This window comes from Zonotrichia albicollis, chromosome 1 (genome assembly GCF_047830755.1).
Source record: "Zonotrichia albicollis isolate bZonAlb1 chromosome 1, bZonAlb1.hap1, whole genome shotgun sequence".
NCBI classification, from domain to species: domain Eukaryota; kingdom Metazoa; phylum Chordata; class Aves; order Passeriformes; family Passerellidae; genus Zonotrichia; species Zonotrichia albicollis.
Window position 1 is genome coordinate 103081018 of NC_133819.1, and position 23134 is coordinate 103104151.

A 23134-nucleotide genomic window follows, 5' to 3' on the forward strand; every position below is an offset into this window, starting at 1 on the left:
GCTTTAAAATACACAGATGTCGTATTTAAGAAGGGCCCATTCATTTCAGGCCCAAAATACATAAACATGCCTTGAGTAATAAAGCAAAAAAGGTACTTTTTGCTGATGTGTTGTGGTTTAGGATTTCTGAGGAGGTGAAGTATGGAGCTCAGTTGTTGTTTTCGTTTTCTGAGGAGGTTTTATTATTATTATTAAGTTTTAATTTAGTTTGGCTCAATCTTTATTTTGCAGGTATGTAAATACATGGAACCCAGTGCCAATAGCTAGAGCAATAATTCTGGTCAAAATGAAAAACAGAGCTTTAGGCTATAAATGTAAGACAGAAAATCAAAGGATTTAAATGAAGTCTGACATGGCAACTCATTAAATTCAAGAGTATCTACAATATTTTATTAAACATCAGTTAAGTGCATCTTTAAACAAGATGAATGTAACTTCAGGAAATGAAACAGTCATTGCCTAAATATTTAACATGCTAGAGACAAAGGAAATGCACCACTGTGTCAGAGGCATCACCCCAGCTAGTCCACAGCCTTACCTGCAAGACTGGCCATTTCAGCATCTGCAGAGGCATTTATCTCCTTGCTCGAACAAAGTCTAAAGCTGGTCTTAAGATTGGCTGACCAAACTGAGCACAGTGTTTCTGATGAGGCCACATCTCTGTGATGGTATCAGAGCATTTCATTGTTTGACATCTTCTTTCTTAGTATGCAAATCTGCTTAATGCAAAGCTTTCACCACACCACCCAATTACTGATTTTCAGGATCTAAAAAAATGCCCTACTGGGTCAGAATCAAACTCTCAGGATGCAGTTCAGTTTCCAACCGTGTCTAGGTGATTCAGTGGGAGACACACAAGACCTACAGCAAGTAACCGAGATGATGTCTGCTGCCATTGCAGAGGTCTCCCTTATCTCCGCTGGCTGGCTTTTGTGTAAGATCTTTTTCTGTGTTGATAGGATAATTCAGAGTTCCAGATGTTTCTTCCAAAAACATGTTACTTTCTAGCCTTCTTTGAATTTTATCTGTCATTCACTCAAGAAAGTTAAGCCCACCTGGCTTCCTCCTCAGTTACACTCACTGAAACAATTTTGTGCTATTACATGGTGCTTTTTTGTCTCCTATTGCATGTCATTAGCAAATAAAGCAACTCTTATCACCAGATATGAATTCAACTCCCTTTTTGGAAATATTTTGCTATAATATTCTTGGAGTTGGCCAAGGCAGGAAGGGGTATTTCTCAAAACACTGTTTCTCACACCATAATTGTCTAAACATTTTGGGCAAGCTTTTTACCAAGATGAGAATTAAATTAAATGTATCAACCAACTTTCCTTTATCTGGTATGTTATTTTATTACAACCTAATTGAAATTTATTGATAGGCTGCAGAAGCTATACCAGTTACATTCAGGTATTTCATGGTGGTCTCAATCTTTTATTTCACTTTCAAATTTTTTTATTAAGCAGTAAGAATCATTCTGTGCAGATGTTGCTACTTTCTAATTAATCATGTTGCCCTCTGGCCTTTTAAAAATATGGATCCAACACGGTAAAATAAATTAAATAAATATAAATAAATATAAATTTAAGCAGATTATTAAAGCAATGAGTTTGTTAAAGTAAGGAGATCTTTAAATAGTTAGCTACTGCCTTAAGTTAAGAAAAGTCTCTTTTCCTGTGTATGCATAAATAATTAGAACTTAGAGGAAGGTGCAGCTGAGATTCCTCAAAAATAAGTGGTCCCATTCCTGTCATTTACAGAGCTAACATAATGCATGTTGACCTGCACTACCAGCAGCCCAAGTGTCCATCTCAGTGCTCAGACATACACGGAGTGGCAATTCAAAACAGATTTGCCCAACACACAAAATAGAGACCTCAACCTCCAGAGAATGAAAAATGGCTACAAATAGGGAAACTTAAGTAGCTGCAAAAGTAATCTGAGTGTGACCATTGTCCCCAGCCCCTCCTGGCTGAGCAGGCTACAAGAAACAGGGCTTGTTTTACCACACATCCTGGGCCGTGACCACGCTTCCCTACTGCCAGAGCTCTGTAAACTGTCTGAGCTGTGCATGCAGTCTGCTTCTCAGAGGACTCTAGACTGCTACGGAGATTATTTTTATCAATGTTATCACAGGCAGTGTGCTAAAGTCATCAAGTTTCCTCAGCAACACTTCAAAGTAAAAGAAGGAAGAAAAAGAATTTAAGAATGCTTACCAGCCTGAGAGGAAGATCAAATCTCAAAATTACTGTGTTAGAACCAAAGATGTTTTGCTCTGCCAAATTTAAAGAACCAGTTTCCAAAAAGTATTCCTTGTGAGCAATATGACAGCCATTATCCATGGCTGTCATATAGATGAAGTAATACACACTGCTTCATGAGAAAAATCAGTAGTGACCATTTAACTAGAAAGGAGAAGAATGATTTTGTCTGGCTTCTATGCATTACTCTGCATCTGGTTGTGAACTCTGAGTTGTCCATAGATACAGAGCAGCCACAGAGCTCACAGCCCTGAAATGCCAATATCTTGTTTGCTCCCTTGCCTTGGACCATCATGAGAATTCCCGGCTGACACTTGTCTGGCCCTCCATGCATCCTGTTCTCCACTTTTTGTGGCTTGACACACCAGACACATCACCCAGCATGACACATAACCCTGCATGCTCTGGCCTGCTTTAAAAATATTGCAACAGGTGTTAGTCTCCCATGTGGGATAATACTATGATACCACTTCTAATCCTCTACACAAGAGCTGAAGCCCCAGGCCATGGCGTGCTCCACAGAGAGCCTAATCCTTCCTTGCTTTATCTAGGAGGAATGGCACCAACATTTTCCTAAAGCCTCACACTTTGGGGTGAAAAGTTCCTTCTTGAAGGTGTTTCTGATAGTCCACCATTCACAGTTACCCAACACCTTCCTCAGCAGCATCCAGGAAAAGTAAAAGTCATTGCTAATCTTAGAGGGGGTGGTTTGAGCAGCCACAGCATAAGTGATATGAAACATAATGTAGGGGACAGGAGAGGGAATCAGAGCAAAGTGAACCTCTGAGCCTGAGGACTTTCTCAGAGGGCAGTGGAAAAACAATCACATGACTGTGGGAGTTGCTTCCAAAGGGCACGCCATGACGGAATGAGTCCAGTATCCACGAGCTCTTTGATCTGAGTTGTAAAAATAAATTATTTATGGAGTTAGATGGTATCTTTGGGAGTTCTGGTAGTATTGTCTTTAAATTTCCTTTAGCTGTGCAGAACAGATGGGCAACACGTTAGTTTTATTTACAGACAGCCCTCATTCACAGAACAACAGAGGTGGAAAGGGAACTGCCTGTTTAGCTTTGACGTGAAGGACTTCTCTTGGAAAAAATTTTGCTGAGAGGTTTAGGGGAACTTTTCATTTTTAATTTTTTGCATTATCAGTTGAACTTAAACATCTATCCCACAGCTCTATTGTTCTCCCCTGGAAAAATCTTAATCAAAGTTTAAACATTAATCAAAAAGGAAATAAAACTAAAATTACCTTTAACTACAGTGAGTTATGCCTTGGCAACTCTACCCTTTTGACCCCATTATCACTTTGATGAATTCAGCCTATTGTTTTGTGTAGTAGTAAAGTGCTGGCTTGCATGAGCTACAGCACAGTTTGCAAAGTAGTGCAATGACTGGTTTGTAGATGACTCTACAAACTCCATTTCCAAAGCTTCTGACAGTGTGTAGACAATGTCATATGTTGGTTTAAACCAAGCTGCCGAACAAAAACAACATCCAGACAACAACTCCCACTCATCAGACAGAAGTCTAGGAGGACCTTGGGCTTCGTACCATCTAAAGAAGATCAGGAGCCTCAAATTCTCCTAGATCAATGGAAGAAAAGTTGCAGGGGTAGTATTTTTCCTTAAGAATAATTGGTTGGTGTCTACAATTAGTAGATCTGCCATTAGTTGGTCATAATTAATTAATACCAATAAATCACTGTTTATACTAACAATATACTCGTCACTTGTCATGGCAAGACAAGTAACAGCTCAAAAGGTCTTCTGGCCTGTGTAAGGAATCAAAAACCCTTGGGTCCAATAGGCTTTGTGCCAATTGTCACAAAGAATTCTGTATCAACATCTTTAACTGTACTCACATGCAAAGAGCTCGCACTGGAGAAAAAAATTCCAATCTCTTTTCCTTTGGCAAACCACAGACCTGTATGCTTGTATCGGGTTTGCTGAGCAAGGTTTTGGTGGCCAGGGCTGAGCCCATCAGCAGCAGTGGTAGAGCCTCTGGGATAATGTAGATAAAAGGGGGGAAAGCTACTACACAAGAGCAAATTGCAGCCAGAGAGAGGAGCAATGATTTATATGTCAGAGAAACAACAGCTGACACCAAGGTTTGTGAAGAAAGAGGACTTGCACCCCTGCAGCCCACAGTGAAGACCATGGTGAAGCAGGTTTTCTCCCTGCAGACATGGAGGTCCCTGATGGAGCAGAGATCCACCTGCAGACCCTGGAAGACCCCACACTGGAGCAGGTGGATGCCTGAAGGAGGCTGTGGCCTCATGAGAAGCCTTTGCTGGAGCAGGTTTTCTGTCAGGACTTGTGACCCCACAGGGGAACCACAGGGGAACACTGGAGCAATCGGTTCCTGAAGGATTGCACCCTGTGAGAGAGACCCACACTGGAGCACAGCCAGATCATAAGGAACCCTTTCATTTAATAGGAAAGAGCAGCAGAGGTGTGATGAGCTGACTGCAAACCCCATTCCCCATCTCCCTGCACTGCTGGGGGAACAGAGGTAGAGAATTCATGAGTAAAGCTAGGCCCGGAAAAAAGGGACCTGTAGGGGGGAGGTATTTTACGTTTGGCTTTATTTCTCATCACCCTACTCTCATTTCTTTATTAATAAATAAGTAATTTACCTGAGTCAAGTGTGTTTTGCCCATGGCTTTCATACTGTGTGATTTCTCCCTGTCTACATCTTAACCTATGAGTCTTTTGTTACATTTTCTCTCCTTTGCTCAGCTGAGGAGGGGAAGGATTGAATGGCTTGGGTGGCACAGAGTGACATCCAACCATGGACAACAGACCACAGCACAATTATTATGGTTTCATGCACAAAGGAGACCTCAGATGCTGTGAAAACCCAGAACAAACTCCCAGATCTGCCACTGTTCTGCACTGGGACCTTACTCATGCCATGTGAACGTTTTGTCATTCTCATAATCTCTGCTTTAGCTTGATATTTTGCACTACACCCACACCGGGTCATGTAGGCAGTAATTTTTTTTTTTTTTTTTAAATCTGTCAAAATCTAGATCTAGCAGTAGGCTGCAATTATTTTCAGAGAAGATGCTTTTCTAGTGATACAATTTCAGTGTCATCAGAGCTGTCTGAAACAAATCCTTCATTGTTTTATTGCATAAACATCCTTCTAGGTCACATCTGTCTGCATGAGCTTGGCCTGTGCCACCAGAGGCTGGAAGGTGGCAGAGGCAGCCAAAGTGCGTCAGCCCTGCAATCCCACTGCTTCCTGCTCCAGCAGCAACCAGCCACACGTCACTGCTGGGAGACGCCTGCTTCCCAGGGGGAAAAATAGCAAATGCACTCTCTCATTGTGGGGCAGCTCCAGCACACTAAATAGAGCCATATACTATCACGCTATAAGCAAAACCTGCTGCTGAGGGGAAGGAAAGGTTATGTTTGGTTTTGAGGTTTTAAAGCTTTTTTTTTTTTTTTTTAATTTTTTTTCTCTTAACCCAAAGGGATCCAAACCAGAAGTTCCTTTCTGTCCAAAAGAGTTAGGCAGATGACATTTGTGGCCTGATTCTCTTCTCAAATTAAGTCAGATACATCTCCAGTGAGCTGACAGAGCTACTTCAGAGTGAAGCCAGGGTGAGAGAGACAAGGATCTGTGCCACACTAATGAAGTCATAACAGCAGCAGTGGTCCAGAGCAGAGTCAGCATTTTAAAACCAAAATTATGTTGATCTTTCAGTTGGAACACACAGGATTTTGAAGTTCATACAAGTACTCTGCACCAAAATATTCAATTCCTTTCCAGCATTGTTTCATTGCAGTTGATAATATGGGTCTGTAGCCTGCTGAAAGAAAAAAGAAAAATGGTAATGACTTTACTCTCTTCTCTCAGCTCGCCAGTTTTTAACTCATAGGAAAGAGAATATTAAGTAGAATAATCCACAGCAACAACTAAGGAGCCCTTGTAGGTGCCACAAGGTGTGACATATTCTAAAGCATCCTGACACTTATTGACAAGAGGGACTGTGGTGATCACAGCCTGTGGCACACAGACCACAGAAGTCATTCAGAAATTCCTGCAGTCAGACTTGAGTGACTTGAAAGGTCTAGATTAGAAAGGTTTGGACGCTGGAAATTATTTTGGATATTTGCCTCAAACAAGAAGAAAGGACTACCATCACATGGTAGCTCTTTTTCTTTCAAAAGGTAGTTATCTTCATAGAGTCTAGAAAAGGGAGAATCTCAGAGGATTCTGTCTGTGATAAATAAAACTCCTTTCTCTGAAGGAAGACAAGTGCAGCCTCCAAGCTGGGTCCCTGTAAGTATCTGAGACACAGCGCAAAATCAGAATTTCTGGTCCTAGTTAATACAGTACGGGTAGAGTCTGCTATGTGTATATCCAATGTTTAGCCATTCAGCATGCAGTGTTCCTTGTCTGCTCAGCCCTTGCTTTGGCCTTTGAACCTCACTTGTAATTCCCTACTTAGCTCTTGACCCTTCTTCACAGACTTCTGCTTTGACCTTTGCTAATTTTCTTTCTCTAATCCTGACCTGCTTGTCTTACATTGCTTAAATCTTATCTCATGTGCTATCCCAGAATCTGCTCTGCAGTTTATAGTCCCTAATTTTGTGGTTAAGCTTCTAAGGACCCTCTTGACCAGACATTCTGGCAAAATGCAGCATAATTCCCAGATTCTGAGTGCAGTACCTTCATCCCACCTCTAAACTTCATTCCAATTTGACTCTCATTGGGGAGCCTAATTATCCATTCCTAATTATCCCTTCAGTATGTGCTTTATCTGCCAGGGCAGAGCAACCTGGCAGATTAGCTCTGGAGTCATCCATGAGGACTACCAATATCCAGCCTACCTTCTCTGCTAAGCCTCCCCACTCTTCTACAACTGAAATTCTCTCCCTTTTGGGCAGGTTTTTGGGCATTTTTTGCATTTTTTGCATTTCTTGTTACATTCCTGTACTTAAGCATGTGAATGCAGTGGAGGCCCTGAGCCATCAGTAGATCCCCTGGATCCACCTTGCACACTCCAAGTAAAAGATGTCTTTTTCTGTTTTGTTACAGAAGGCAACAGAGAACATCCTCTGGCAGCAGACAGCATCAGCCCAAGGCAGGGCTAACCATTCAAGCCTCACATTGCCCTTCCAGTCTTGTCATATCTTCTGTGGTACTTTCCTGTGCTGCCTTGCTTCTCCTTCCCAACTTCACCCTGATCTTCATAGTCCAATGAGTGTGTTGACCAAGAGAGGATTCCTACAGGTCCCATCCTCTTATTGATCCCATCTTGCACAGCACATTGTCACTCGTCACACATCTGAATATTCAGTGATATCACAGAGTGACTGTACACCAAGGAGTCATGAGGACATTGCCTTTCCTTTTGTCTCCATCTCCTGAACTGAAAGTCATTTTTCTCAGGGTGAAACACTTCTCCTTAAAGAAGAGAAGCCCAGCCCCACAGACAAATGTAGCTTCCCTTTCCACACCCTGGCTAGGTCTGCTGGCTCTTTCCAGTGGCATGGGGTGAAGAAGGCAAGATGCTTCCTGCCTGCAGTTTCAAGCTCTTTGGAAGCACCCAAGATGTGGGTGCTACAACACTCCCAAAGAGCTTAAATTATAGCTCTGCAATCTGGGTATGGGACTGGTGGAAAAGTATTGTCCTCTTCCGTGCCAGCACAATCTGAATCAGCTCAAAGCTACTAAAGCAAAATTGGCTGTAGTTGCTGTTAGTTAAGTCATGACTTTTCAGAGTAATTTTCCCATAACAGGATACTCAAAAACAGGTGAAAAATCAATCTGACTAATAATAGGAAACCAAATAAGAACAAGGCAGATATTATGCACAGATTCTTCTCCAGGCAGCACAAAGGCAGGTTTTCTCAAAGTCACAGCCAATTTTAATAAATTCTAGATCGCATACTAGGTCCCTTCTTTAATCATCTCCTAAGATTTGTGAAGCAGTGTGATCCAAAAAGTTGTTTGCTTCTCTAGTAAAGGAAGGTGGGCTGGGTGGATGTCTGTAAATCCAACAGCTAGAAATTATGATTTTCCTCCTTACCTGCAAAAGATACTCACAGACTGACTCCTTTCCTTTCTGGAGAAATAATCCAACATGTATGCACAAGCATACTGATGATTTTTTTACTTTTTCCCTTACTTTTCTTCTGATGGACTGTCCAATGAACTAAATAGGTGGAGGTTTACTATTTTATTACTTCTGTAGCCTTATTCTGATATGTTTATAAAGAAGGAAATCGACCTTTTCCTGGATACCAATGAACTGTCAGCTTCATGCAGCCAGCTTCCTTGTAATATATGTAAAATCTTTCTCATAGGCAGGCTTACTAGCCTTGCTCCACTACAAAAGGAAAAGAAAGCAAATCAAATTCTCAAATCCTTCTCCTGAACTCCTCCTCATATTCACCAGAAAGAGGTAGGAGCTCAGTATGTGGTGCACATCTCAGGCTGTGTTCACTCCTCTCTGTTTTGGGAAGGATCTGAGCAAGGACAAGGCAAGCAGTGTGTCAGGGCTTTCACTGAAAGGAGAGGGCTTAAGCAGAACCCCTCCTGCCCACTGAAGTACCCAGAATAAATTATTCACTGTTCCCAAATATGTGAACAAGAGATTCTTCAGCTTTCACCCAAGCCCTTACCATTTCAATTCTTTCCTTCACATGTGTGTCTGGAAATGCTCTTCGCTAATATCTAAATGCTCCATTTCTCTGTCCCAGCAGGAAACCTGGGACGTCCATTAAGAGCATCACAGCTTGCCAATACCCTGAAACCCATAACACTGAGTGAAACACCTGGCCTGATGGTTCCTAGGTTCAGTTTTATGCTTTTTCTCTCTCACACACACATACACACACACACACACACACACACACACACCATAAACCTGCAGGCAACTACGTACTTTCCTCTGCAAGTGTCTGGAGGAGAGTTCTGTCCCCTCTACCTTAAGGGAGGGTTAGATTTCAATGGTTTTCCAAGCTGGGCTGGAATCACAAATCAGGCTTAAACTATGGGCCCACCTCTCTCAAATTCTGGGAGGTAAATTAGGGAAATCCATGCACAATATCAAATGTCTGAGCCAGGTGGGGATTCGTAATGGCTGGACCATTACCTTTAGCAGGATTAGGACAGCAAGCCCTCGTAGCTTGGGCAAAGAAATAGGTATGGACAAAGAACAGTTAAACATATCTCCCATGATGTGATTCTGAGTCCTCATACATGGGAAATTGTGTGGGGATAGCCCCTCCTGTACAGCCAGTTGGTTCAGTGGCCAAAGTAGTGCATTGCAAGGGGGTAGATGAAAGCCAGAATCAGTGCAGGAGGTAGGAGGTTAAAATGGATCACATCCCTGGGAGGCCTGAGCTCTTTCAGGACAAAAGTAGCTAAAGCTTCCTAAAATAAAATAAAATTAAAAGATAATAGGAGATTAAAATAAAAACAAAAAACAGCCCAAGGGCACAGTGGAAGGACCCAGGGAAAGAACCTATTAAAGTTATTTAAAGTCCTGGTGGGTGGCAGTGGTGGGATTTTTGAGTTTTGATACTGGGAGCAGAGAGGAGGCAGCTGCAGTAGGAAGGAGGCTGGACCTCACCACACTGGGGGAAGAAAGGGCTAATAGGGAATCTCAGGGGGAAAGGAGCTGAGCTTAGGGCAACATCACAGCTCCAGAAAGCTGTCCTGCTGCAAGGGTGGTGAGTGCCGAAGGACTGGGAAGACAACATTTATTGCAGGGTCGAGGGCTGATGGTCTGAGATTGATTTGATAGCAGGATCCCATGTTAGGAAGCAGGAGAATTTTACAGTCATGAGACTCTCTCACAGGTACAAGAGTACTTCAGTTCTCTGGTTTACAACATGCTTTTCCCCAGCATGAGCAGCCCAATGGCTCATCAGTTCATGCTATCAACAGAGAGAACATTTTGTCTGTAGTGTACCCTTGCCCTCCCAGCATCAATCGGTAATTTTATTTCATTTTCAGCTTACAGAATTTACTGGTATAAAGCCAGAGCTGCTGCACTTCCCTTTGTTTCCTGGCAAAGGGAGGAGAGAAGGAAAGATAAAAAAGCCAGGGAGCTGTACAACTGTACAAGCTGTCAGAAGCAGCCTTTCTGTAGCCAGAGGGAGACAGCCATCAGTGAGAGGCATTTTGTAGGGAAGCACAGCACATTTTAAATGCACATTTTTTCCTGGATTGCTCATCTACTTTGAGCTGTCCTTCTCTCATCATTTTGTTGTTCTATTCCAAAGGTTTAAGGGGATTAGTGACTACTTTATGCTGAGTCTGGAATAATGCCAGGAAGGCTGAAGGAAGCTGAGAACAGCTGTGTCAGATACCCAAATTTCAGGACATTGCTGTGCCCCTTGTATGTCTCCAAGACTGTTTTCCAGTCCTAAAAGAGCAGGGTCAATAAAAAGGTGGACAGATCTGGACCCATCAACACAACCTCTCTGGCTTATTGACACTACAATCGGTTGCTACTTACATTCTTTTAGTGCAAGGCACTAAACACTAGGTAAACAAAATGCTGTTTACCCGGGAAAAAAAATCAGTACAAAGGTAGTATATACACCTTGAGGGGCTTTCCCCAGCTGTGACACTTTGATGCAGCTCTGCAGTCTGTGGTTTTTCTTCCAGCCTCACCATTTCAAAACGCCTCTGTGCCCTCCCTTGCCAAGCATCTTGTGCAGAGTTGCTCCAAACATGTGACAATGTCAACATTGCTCATGGAACTGGAGTCAAAAACTGTTCTGCCAATCCATTGGCAAACAAGCAGGCCACCTTCTCATCCAGCTCATCTCTACAGCCACAACAGCCCTATTTTCCACAATACCAGCAGTTTTGCTCCTAACTCTACTAGTTCTCTTCTTACTAACTATCCTCAATGTGGCAGTAGCGATAATCCAAGCCTATGTCCTTGTGCTCCTACTGAGCCTTTGCCTACTTAGAAAAAAGAAAGACAAAAAAAAAGGGAAAGAAAACTAAAGTACTAGTGAACAGGTATCTCAGTTCAAGAAGGCTACTCCTCCAAGAGCATCAAGCATGGGCAGCTGAGAATGCACAAGTCAGGCCCAAAACAGCTCCAGTGCCAACCCAGTTCTCCCCAACCTCCTCCATCCAGCCCATTCCTCTGCCTGTTCCAACTGAGGGCCTGAGCAGGAGTGCACATGTGCACAAGGACAGGAGTGATGTGTGATTTGGTTCTGTGACAATTGCTGCCTGCTGGCATCAATACACTCTGTCAGACAGAGGCAGGAGCTAAGGAGGCAGGAGCTGTTCCCTGGCAGGCACACTGGCCTCACACACTGGCTTGCCTCTCCAGCACGGAGCCGTGCCTGCCTAAAAGGCTCATCCCTGCCTTTGCCCTCACTCTCCCGCTGCCAATGTTTCAGTCTTGCACTTGCATTTCCTGCCGTGAGCTCGCCCTGACCTTTGACAGGCTCCATACAGTTAATTAAATTCGTCTGAAGTTGCTTCATTTTTAGAGGGGTTTTCATTTTGGCTATTCCCTTTCCCGCCACACTGCAGGATACAGCTCCTTAAGGAAAACAGATTCTGTCTTCAGCTGAAAGTCCAGAGAGGTTTTTTCATTGACCTAAATTAAATTCCAGATTTGCATTGACATCAGAATTTACTCCCAGAACTTTCAAGTCCTGCCAAATTCATAGAAATTGAGAGCAGCATAGTTAAATATCTGCTTCCACTCTTTAATTAAACAATATTTATAGTACAGTTGGACATACGTATATGCATTTTGAGTGAATATTAATGCTTTAAATTATACAATTAAATTAATCATGAAAATAAATTATATGCCTCTATTCAGGGAGTCAGCAAAAGCAGGGACAGAAAGGATTTCTCCTCTTTTACCTGCTTAAGAAAAGAGTTGAAATTATATACGTTAATGCTAGAAAGTGGTTCATTAATTAAAATATCACAGGGCCCTCCAAAGAGAATAAAAAGCTAGGTAAGAATGATTAATGTGCTTTTACACAAAGAATGATACATTTTATATATCTTTGACCTTCTAAGGTCAAAGGGATTATAGGACTGTTTGAAGTTCAGGAGGAGCTGAGCAAGGAAACAAGAAGGCTTTTCATGGGGTGATGAGAAGCTGCAGCTGACATTTCAAGAGCAAAAAGCCTATTTTTATTAACTCCTTCTTTCTCAGGTCAAAAATGTTTTTGACAGAAGAAATAAAAAACAAGCATGCAAATGTGCAAAAAGTAATCCAATTTCCTCTGCAAGCACACAGACCACATCTTGAAGCTGAGCAGATGCAGCCGCACCAGCGCGGCTGACCATGAGGAGGCAGAAAGGAAAGACCCACGGGAGGCAGGGCACTGAAGGCAGGATGGCATGGCACTACTGGAGCTTCAGTCAGCTCACTTCTGGAAATTTATTAGGGCAGCTGCTCAAATTCTGCAGCAATCGTAGCATATTGTCATCACAGATCTTTCTGTTTCAACTTCTGATGAGCATGTCCTGCACACTCCTGTGCACAGCTCAGTGGGTAAGTGAACATCAGGGCAGTTCTTTGAGCATGCAAATAACGGCAAATAAAGCATGCAAACCAGAGAAAGGAGTGCGGCATGAGGTCTCAGGGGTAGATTAGGTTATTTATCCTCAGTGAGTATTTTATATGCTGAAAAACACTTTTTGCAAGGGAGTAGAGGAAGGATAGATGAAGTTTAATTAAAAGTTTTGACAGTGAGATCTTAGAAACATGAATGACAGGCCAAAGTGTTTCATTTTATATTTTCAGTATTCTTTCACTTTTTTGTTTTAAAATGGCATTTTTACTTTAAAGTAGTCCAATTATTCAAAGGGGTGTTAAAAAGGGTTTAAAACCTTACAAAGGAAACTAAATATTTGACTTTCCATCAAATGAAAGTTTTTGATCAATCCTAAATTATTTTCAGTTTAAAGTGTAATTACAAATTACTTTTTATGTGACTTTTAGCATAAATTTTCATATTTTGTACACATATGTGCTATATAAAACCTAAAGTAAATTATGTATATCTACCTACTCAGCCACAGTGGTAAAATGTGGAGAAGACAAGTTTCTTCTTTATCTGTTCTGAAATAAACTGAAATTTTGTATTTTAATGCCACAAGAAAGTCCTGATGTTGAGTCCTGGCAAAACAGGACAAGTACAAATATAAACAAGTATTGGTCACTTAGGGGTCACCAGTATAGAAAGAGTTTGTTTCAGCATCCTCAATTCAGCTACCCAAGTGAAAATTCAGTAGAGGCCTTGTATGGAACACTTGGATCAGAGCTTGCTTCTCCCTTTTCATTTTTGTCTGGTTTTCCTGATATTTTATAGACAAAATAAAACTTTCTCACTTTTCCAAGATTATTTCTCATTTTTTAGCTCTAATAAAGAATTGGGAAGAAAAAAAATCTCATTTTTCTCTGCCTCCCTTTGCTTACCCTCAAGCTCTGAACACTAATGCTTGACTGCTATTAATGCAGCTTGCTCAATTTAAATAGACTTTGTGAGCATAAGCTGAGGTTGCCGACAAAAGTTCTTCATCTGCAAAAACAAAGTCACATACACAGGGACCATTTGCTACAAAAATCCAGTAAATTAGAAAATTAAAGCTGAACTGGAAGTAGATTGCAAGTTTCCACAATCTAAGGGATGAGTAACTTGATTGCATGCAGAGCAATTGTCTTGGTCTCAGACTTTTTCCTTGTCTGTATCAGGAAAACACAAGAAGGTTCCTTGTTCATGAATATGCTACCACAGAAATGCACAATGCTGGAAAACCTATTCAAGGCTAAACCCGGCCTCTCTCAGCTCATCTTCACAAATAAAGTATTTTTTTTCCTCTTATTCTTTAATATTCTCTCTACAGACACCCAAATGCTGCAGGCAACTTCAGCAAAGATTATTCAGTCAAGGGCTTAGTCCAAGCATAAAACTATACCTAGAAGATATGGTATCTACCCTATAAAATCTACAATTCAAATTTCTTTGCTGCCTATAGACTACTCTGCTATAGCTCTATTTGTGTTGAGAGGAATGCCATGTATGGTCTTGATTTCTAGTGCTCTCTGAAAGGAAAGGTGAATTTCACCTTAAAGGCTTAATTCAGCCCACTGTTTATTCTGGACTTGTACTGTAAATTCACACATGTTTGAGGACATTTTTTATTTGGTGGGATACCTGCCATGTAATATATGTAGCAAAGGGCAGGCTGGTCAAATTCACCAAATCATTTTGGCTTGAAGAAAAGTTAAAAAAAGGCAGACTTGGGAGAGTATTAGTTTGTGGTATACTTTTAGCTAGTATTATACCAGTGGGAAAACACAGCTGGATGTGAGAAAACCCTGGTTTTCCTCCTCTGACAGAGGAGATGTAACCAATGGCCCTCACTTCCCAGAAGTTCACTGATGATATCAAATCTTCTCATGTTCAGGGCAGGGCATCTACCTCAGTCTGCCAGGCTATCTTGTTTCACTGGCAATCAGTAACTTTAGAAAACCTTGAACTGCAGGTTTCTCACCTTCCAGCTGAACATCCTACCCCTTGGGGTAGGGAGCCACATTCACTTCCTCTAGCTGTCTTACCTCCTAAAAATCTAAAAAACAGGGTAGAAGCGCTTTAGCAGAAGAGACTGAGGGAGCACCAGTAAAACCTGGTGGTTTGGATGTTTGCTACAGAGATCTGAGTTAAAATTCACTGCTTTGTGCTCCAGGGGCTTGGTAGCACAGGAAAAGTGAGCAGTACATGTCAGGAGTGGTTAAATGTTTTGCCATGCAAAGAAGGTGTGTGTGAACTCACCCTTCGTCTTTACCACTGCTGTGCTTTAGGAATGGATGGGAGTGAAGATGCTGCCTTCTGGTCTACTTTTTGTTGAATATTTTTTTTAAATCTTCAAGGGAAACAGACACAGGAGGAGGTCTAGGTAACCTGCAAGTTGGAACAGTCCTCTTTGCTCATTTCTGTTTTCTAATAAATATTTATACAAAGTTGAAAAGTGACAGAACAGTTCTCTGGCACTAAGCTAAAACTGTCCAACTCTCCATTTCATTTTCCAGTTCTGTGACTCTATCCCTTCATTTCCTTTGCTTTTCTTGTAAAGGCTTGGGAAAACAAATGTTTCATTTGGGATTGAACAGAAAGTTTCATTTGACATAAAATATAATTTGGGGAGTTTTCATTCTTCTTTGGGGACAAAAAAAAATGTTTAAAAGTCTAGATTTATTTTAATACAAACCAAAATCTTGATAATTTTTGTTTGGGTTTTTTTTTCCTGCTTGTTTGCTTGTTTGTTTGTTCATTTGTTTGGGGGGTTTGGTTTGGTTTGGTTCGCTTTGTTTTTTTACCTCATCACTAGAGAGAAACAAAATCAATTCTTCACATAGCCTTAATGGCACCTTCAATCAATTCCAACTGTTAGGTCTCATTTCCTCGGCCTCTGTAAGAATTCCAGACTATAAAAGAAATTGCTGCAACTGGAGAAGGTGTACTAAGCAGGTTTAAGGAAAAGACAATATGATTATTGTAAGATAGATGAAAAAGGAAAAAGAAAGAAGAGAAGAGAAGAGAAGAGAAGAGAAGAGAAGAGAAGAGAAGAGAAGAGAAGAGAAGAGAAGAGAAGAGAAGAGAAGAGAAGAGAAGAGAAGAGAAGTGAAGAGAAGAGAAGAGAAGAGAAGAGAAGAGAAGAGAATTGTCTGATACTATTTGCAACAAGAGAAGTCCCACTGACAGCTAGTTATTCTGACTTTGAGAAATGTGAAAAGCAAGCAGGCAATGGGAAATTTGCATCTGTTGTTTTGTAGCATTAATGAAAAGAATTAAAAAGAAAAACCAGTCCAAACTCCTACACTTCAAGACTCCTCTGCATGCAAAACCAGGTGAGCCTACGCCAATTCTTTCCAGTGTGTGTGTTGAGACTTGGCTGATGATGCATTCCACAAATAATTCCTCTTCTCTGTGCCTGCAAGACATTTTGGTGTAGGAATTAGAACACAATCCAGCATTTCAATTAAAATAATTATTCAAAATGAGCAAACCCTGAGATACTTATATTGTTTTATGCTTAAGAGGTGACATTTGCACTTTCAGAGATATGGAGAGAAATTTTGTTTATGGATCAATGCAGTTTTAAGAAAATCCTGCATCTTGCTTGCTTGTCCTAAAGATCACAACCCCCCCCCAAGGCCTCCTTGTAAAAGGACATTGTTAATATGTACACGTAAGGATCTTATTGCACATTCAGGAAAATGTTCCCAGTAAAACATAAATTACAGTGCCACAAATATTGGGCAGGACAGCCCAATAAAAAAAATTATTCTATTGCTTGCATAGAACAATTTGCCATCTCCCTTTCTAATGCTTTAATATTAATTAAGCATGTCACTATCCTTTTTGCATGCTCAATTTTAATTTCTCAATTAATATATAGGAAAACAAAGGAAAATATGAGAGATTATTTTACTTTCTCTTTATTCAGAGTGAGAAAAAACAGGGCTCATGAGAACAGCACATATAAACAAATAGCCTTTTTTTAATTACAAATAGCTATTAAGTCTCATTTCTTATGCAAGATCATTCTCAGAGAGAATCTGGTCTGGTGCTACAAGACTGTGACTTCTAAGCCCTACTAGATGTTGTGTGTATATGCATCATAGCTTTGCTGAGGCAAGTTCTATTCTTTGACTCCAAATGTCTCCCCTGTGGCTCAACCCTTTCCTGTTGCTTTCATGAAAATGAGAAATAGTCCTTGATCACAGAGTTCCCAGGTTTTTCCTCACACTGACAAAGGAGATTGTTGTCAGTCTGCTGGCAAGTGTTTTGAAGGATACCAAAGAAATGGGATCCAAGTGAATATCCTCATGCATCAGGAAGAGGGTTGTTAATCCTCGCTAGAAGCATTATGGACACAGAGATGGGAACACGCAAGAGAGGCCAAGGGCGGCAGGGCACTTAAACACAGATCTTTGGGCAGTTCCTCAGCTTCTCCCTCTCGTGACCTCGCTTCCCAGTGCACTTCCAGGCTCATGACCCCACTTCTGATTGCCAGCCCTACTCCTGCAATCAGCTTCCCATCAAGCCACCTCTTAAGTACCATGACCTCTTGTTTGTAACCCGGTGTTCTGAGAGGCTGGTAAAGAGGCAACTCCCTTGTGATTCCCTCAGCACAGATGCTGCCAGCAAACCACAGAGATCTCAGCCTGCCAGCTCTGTATTTCCTCACACCAGGACTGGAGGCATTTATACCAAGGATTTTGTCTGGGAGAACAATTGTCTTGCCATTATGCACTCCTGTCCTTCAACCTATAGAAATAAGAAGTTTAAACCTTCAAAATACAGGAAGGCCAAGATGTCTCACCCTGCCCAGCCTAGGTGCTCAGCCTGTGATCTCTCAGGATCAAAGGCACATTTCCACTGACCACCCAGACTTCTATGGAAGAGTGCAGCCACAAAGATAACGTGAAACCACACCTTGCCACGACTCTTTCACAGTCACTTCACCCGCAATTTGCAGTGTTCGTTGTGCTGCTAACAGAGGGAAGGGGAAACTAAGCCATTCTGGTAAACCTCCCTTCATTTTAATCCTTCCTCATCAAACAATGCCTCAGCTCCTGACTCTCTGTCCCTTCATCTCTGGCTTTCTCCCATTTTACCATTGAAGTCTGAGAGTTTTTAATAGTGAGAACTTTTTCTGAGGTGGTCTTTAAAGGAGAATGTGTATCTAATCACAGAAGAACTACAGAACCAAGTCATTATTTAGGACTGAAACTGATGCCTAGTCAGCCTCAGACATATTTTCCTCCTCTTGGTATCTCCTCTTCTGAACTGCCCAGAATCCCACAATGTTTCATTTGTCAAACTGCAGATGTCACTGCAGATTGGTAGAATCCCACAAGGATCCACATTCAGCTCTCCATGGAAGATCCACACAGGCCAGCTTAAGGTACACACATGCAGGTCCGCTAAAGCAACAGAGGGGAAAATGCATCCAACAAAATGTTTTTCTTTTAATAACAAATATTTTTTTACAGTGTGTTGGTACATCTGCCACACATTAAAAACACCATCTCTGACTGCAGTAACCATATAGGGAATCTTGGATTCAACTGAAGATTTCCGATGCCTGTTAGTAGTAATGCCACATGACTCCCTCTCCCTGACCCTGTTTTGCTAAACACAGGGGAGATCCTCACACCTTTGCAGAAAAGCACAGAAGCATGGATTGATTTTCTTTTCCCCTTAGCGAACATGCTTGCCAGAAAGCAAGCCAGGAAATACCAGCTTCCATAGGCACTGCCGCCGTGGGTGGCTCCAGGCCGGTGCACCCATCCCTCTGGGGGAACAGATGTTGCCACTGATTCACTTTGCAAGCATGTGAGTCAAAGTTTGCATCTGTGACAACTTACACTAAAGAATTGTGAGCAGCTGCAGAGCAAAAAGCACAGAGTGAAAAGTCAATCAAGATGTAAGGCAAGATACGGCATCAACCCTGAAAACTGACAAATGGAATCCATTTGATTCCAGCTGCAGCAAATCTACCTGAGCAGAAGAAAGAAACAGAAAGAAGAGACAGTCAGCAATTCACTGAGTGCCCCGTGTACAATCCGCAGTGACTGCTCTCTCATGCCTTACATACCTCGTTTGACATCAGAAAAAGCTGGAAGGAGTCTGTAAGATACAACAGGACTTCTGATCTGAGTGCTGCAATCTCTCCCTGACCAGTGAATTGCTCAGAGGGTTTGGCTGAAGCACCTGGCCATTTGCAGCCACAGAAAGATCTAGGACATTCTTCATTGCAATGAAAATGTTGGTTCAAGTCTGCTGGTCAAATTCCACTTTTGCCATTTATTTCCTCTTTGATTCAATATTGGCACAGTGTCAAAACTAGGGGAGATGGCTTCTAATTGGTATGCTCTGCCTCACACCACAGGCTAGTGCAGTTCAGCTCGCACCAATGCAATTGAAGTTTATATGTTGCTTCTTGTCTGCAAAACAGGTCGAATTGTCTACAGGAAAAGCACTGCCTACATAAAGAAAACTACTTCTGTGCCTGCACAGGAAAGTGAATACTGGGCAGAAGGAAAAAAAGTGTGCAAATATTTGATCAACCTCCTAAACAAATGTTTCCCAGCTGTTTTTTCCTCCTTTATGTTTGCTTTTTCTGGATATTCATGATATTGGATTTTACTAGCTCAAATGCTTGTACAAGGCAGACAAGCACAAAGTTGCATATTGAGGAAAAACAAATTTTAAATAGGCTTTATCCCCTAACTTGGCAATCAGCAGGATTATGTTACTACACAGGTCAGTCACAAAAGAGAAACAATTCCACAAGTCTTAAGCAAATTAAGGCAGTGATGTGAAAACTTTCTCAAACTTACAGGTAGCATTGGTAGACCAAAAGATAGTTATCTTTATAATCTTCAAACAACTTATAATGATAATTAACCTAATTTAGTCAAAGTCGGAGGTTTCACCAGTCAGAACACTTTTCTAGCTAGTTACCAGGACTATAATTATGCAAAGGGAAGCAACATCTTCAAAATTATGTTCTTTATGAATGTTTTGTCTTCCAAACCCATGTGGTTCAGGGACTTCTTAAATTTAAAAGGAGCGATTTGACTACATGAATAGTTTCCATTTCTTCTTTGGGTAGGACTTTCCCTACTGAATATGCTACTTGTAGCAGCTTAGTAGCTACAAGCTGAGCAGATATTTTTCAATGTTTTCTTGAGCTGCTGTAACATAGGACTGTCTTCAGCATACAGAGCACTTCCATACATTTGCACTGTGTTTTTACATTGTTTTTATAACTAATACTGCAGTTATAAATTGCATTTAGCCATACTGAACCTCATTTGCTATGAGTAGTTCATTTATCTAGCTTTCTTAAGCTTCACCAAATTTTTCCCAGTTTTTGTCTTCCTATCTACATCTTTCATCTTGACTCGTCTAAATTATTTGGGGGCCATCTGCTGACTTTCTGCCTCTGGGCTCATCGTCCTTTCCAAGTTATTATTGTATACATGAAACATTGGCTGTAATACAGAAACTTGTCAGACCCTGCTCTTAGGATTTTGTAATAATGAAAACTGATCACCGATAGAAATTTATTCCTTCCTGCTTTTTCAGCAATAACAACAGCAGTGACTACTTAAGTTTTTAATAGTTGCTGTTAAAGGTCTTTCAAAGTCTAAATAAATTTTATTAACTCATTTTAATTTATCCACTGACCACTTCATTGACACAGTCAAAGAAGTCCAAGGATCTGCTCAGCACAATCTCCACTGCAAACACTCATTGTAATCTTCTAGATTAATTTTATTTCAGTGGCTCAAAGCCTTTTGCAAGGCTTGAATGAAAGGTTCTTGGCCTGAAACCTTCTGAATCATCTCTAAACCACTACAATATTTCTTTACAAAATAAAGAAAGACAAATAAAGAAAACTTTCAAATAAAATATTTTGAAAAAAAAAAGTGAAAGGAAAAATTTTGTGAATTTCCCTAGAAGAGTTTGTTTTCATTCTGGATTTTAAAAAAATCATCCTATCCATCTTGAAAGAAACCTTGTTTTATTATTTTTTTTAATAGCTATGCTTCAGCTTGGCTGGTCTAGTCTAGTTCTCTAGACTGATAAAAAATTATGATCTCTGAGACAATTATCCCTCTAGAGTACAATCCCTTCTGTGGAATATTGTCACATAAATACAGGTTTTGCAGCAAGAAGCCATCAGTAAGGAAAATAAAACAGTGGGGTTTTTAAAGAAAAGACTGAAAGTTGTTATTATGCCACTGTGTTATTTCTCATGTGACTGCACCTAGAATGCCCTGTGCAGTTTTTGTTCCTCTGAAGCCAAAAAGGATATATTTGAACTGGGGAAGGTTCAGGAAAAGGTCACAAGGATGATCAAAGGTGTGGATCAGCTTCCCCACCAGGAATCACTAAAGAGAATAGGCTGGAAATGAAATGAGGAGCGGGGGTAGGACAGAGGTCCATAAATCACACACGTGAGCCGCGGGAGCAGACTGGGCACAATGGGAGCTCTGTACCCTCAGGGCAGGGACCGGGCACGGCTGCAGAGAGGAGGCACCAGGTGGAAAACAAAGGAAAGGCAGAGGCTCTTCACACAACGTGTAATTAAACTCTGCAGCACCTTGCCTCAGGATGCTGTGGATACCAGCAGTTTCAGCAAACAGCCAGACAAACTCACAGAACAAAGGTTTGCAGGGGACTGCTGCATGTTACAGATGCAACTTCCAGCTCAGGGGAGATTGAGCCCCAGATTGCTGGCTGGCAGGAGAGTACACCAGGCAAGTACTGCTCACTAAGCCCTGTTCTTATTTTTCCTGACCGTCCATGGCTCACCAACACCAGAGAGAGGACCCAAGGTTAGAAGGTTGTGTGGTCTGACCAGCACTGTCGTTCCTACACTCCTGTTTTCTATCTCTGATGCTGAAAACCACTTCTAGTGACAGATTTTTGTTAGCATCCAAACCATCCCATATCCAAGTTACCTGCCAACCCTCTTCTCGTGAGAACCACAGCCTGCTTTCAGCACCCTGCTTGCAGCATTTCAGTCCTTCCTCTTTGCCACAGAAGAGGACCTTTCTGGAGATAAATCTTCTTTGGAGTCACCTGAGGAACATCCCACCAACTGATAGGGAAACACAACTGTACTGATGACAAGGAGAACTGCACAAGTTGCATGACAAACAGATTTTGGTGTTTTCATTGCAAAGTATAGAAGATGTCATGCAAATGGATAAATTAATCCACAGAGCACCTGATGCCCCATGCTTTGGGCACTTAATCATTGTGACTTGTCAGAGAAGAATGACCAAGGGATAGGCTGGTCAATCTGCAAATTTAAAGCCAAAGCAAAATGTTCCAACTTTTTTTTAAAAAAACTAAAACAAAAACCCAAACAAATATCCAAATAAACACATAAAACTGAAACAAACAAACAAACAACCCATAAAATAATCCTGCTTTACTGATAAACATTATAAATGCCTATATGATATTTCAGTAGCCACACTGGATTATCTCGTCCTCATGGTAAAGAAAAGCCATTAAAAAATGCACTTCAGAAAAAGCTCGAGATATTATGGAGGAAACAAGTAAATATACTTGATTGTCAAGATGAAGTATGGTATTTTCAAGCTTGTCCAACTGTGATTAAAAATTCAGGGCTGGCTTGTGAACATTTTGTCTTGCCTACTTACAGGCAAACTTTACACCATTTGTTCAAAAAAGATACTTTTAAATTTATTTATACACACTGAAAGGAAAAACACCAACACAGCAACAACAGAACATCCAGCAAAAATCTTGTTGCTAAATTTGACAGGATCAAGCTAAAAATCCTTTGGGCTTACTTAATAAATATTCAGCCTTAAAAGGGTCAGTAACACTTATCCTGGACTCATTCCAAATGTCCGCTTTTCAGAAGGCTCTCAAAATAGGTCTTTCATGCTAGTGAGACATCCTGCACTAAAAATTAGCTCTGCTTAGAAAAGTATGGGACAACGTGACCTACTTGACATGAAGAACTAAATTTTATGTGTTTCATTTCTGCAACTGTCACCAAAGCATTGTATAATTCAGTCAACATGATGGCAGGCATTTTTTCAATTAAATCGGCTTTTCTTCAGTCAAAAAAATGTGATTTTTGTAAACACAGAGTTTTGATGTTTGTGTCCTTTAAACAATCCCAACTGATTCCTTTTTTTATTGCTTTTTAAAAGTTTTGACATTTGCTACTTCAAAAGCACTAGAAAAGTCCTGATCTCCCCTTTGTTATCTTTATTTATGTTTTTCTTCGCATTGAAAAGAAAAAGGTCATAAAAAAAAAAAGATTAAAGATACCATCAA

At 41.0% G+C, this 23134-nt stretch overlaps 1 long non-coding RNA gene across 3 annotated transcripts in view; it reads right to left on the reverse strand.

Moving 5' to 3' along the window:
• Positions 1-1440: 1440 nt before the first annotated feature.
• LOC113459237 (uncharacterized) overlaps positions 1441-23134 on the reverse strand; it is a 37537-nt gene continuing 15843 nt past the window's right edge. For 2 of the 3 annotated variants that reach the window (XR_012581968.1, XR_012581969.1), the window contains exon 3: positions 11978-16223. This is a non-coding gene — a long non-coding RNA (uncharacterized LOC113459237). Of the gene's footprint in view, positions 6085-11977; positions 16224-23134 lie in introns of those variants that run through there. The other variant, XR_012581970.1, reaches the window with a different exon arrangement.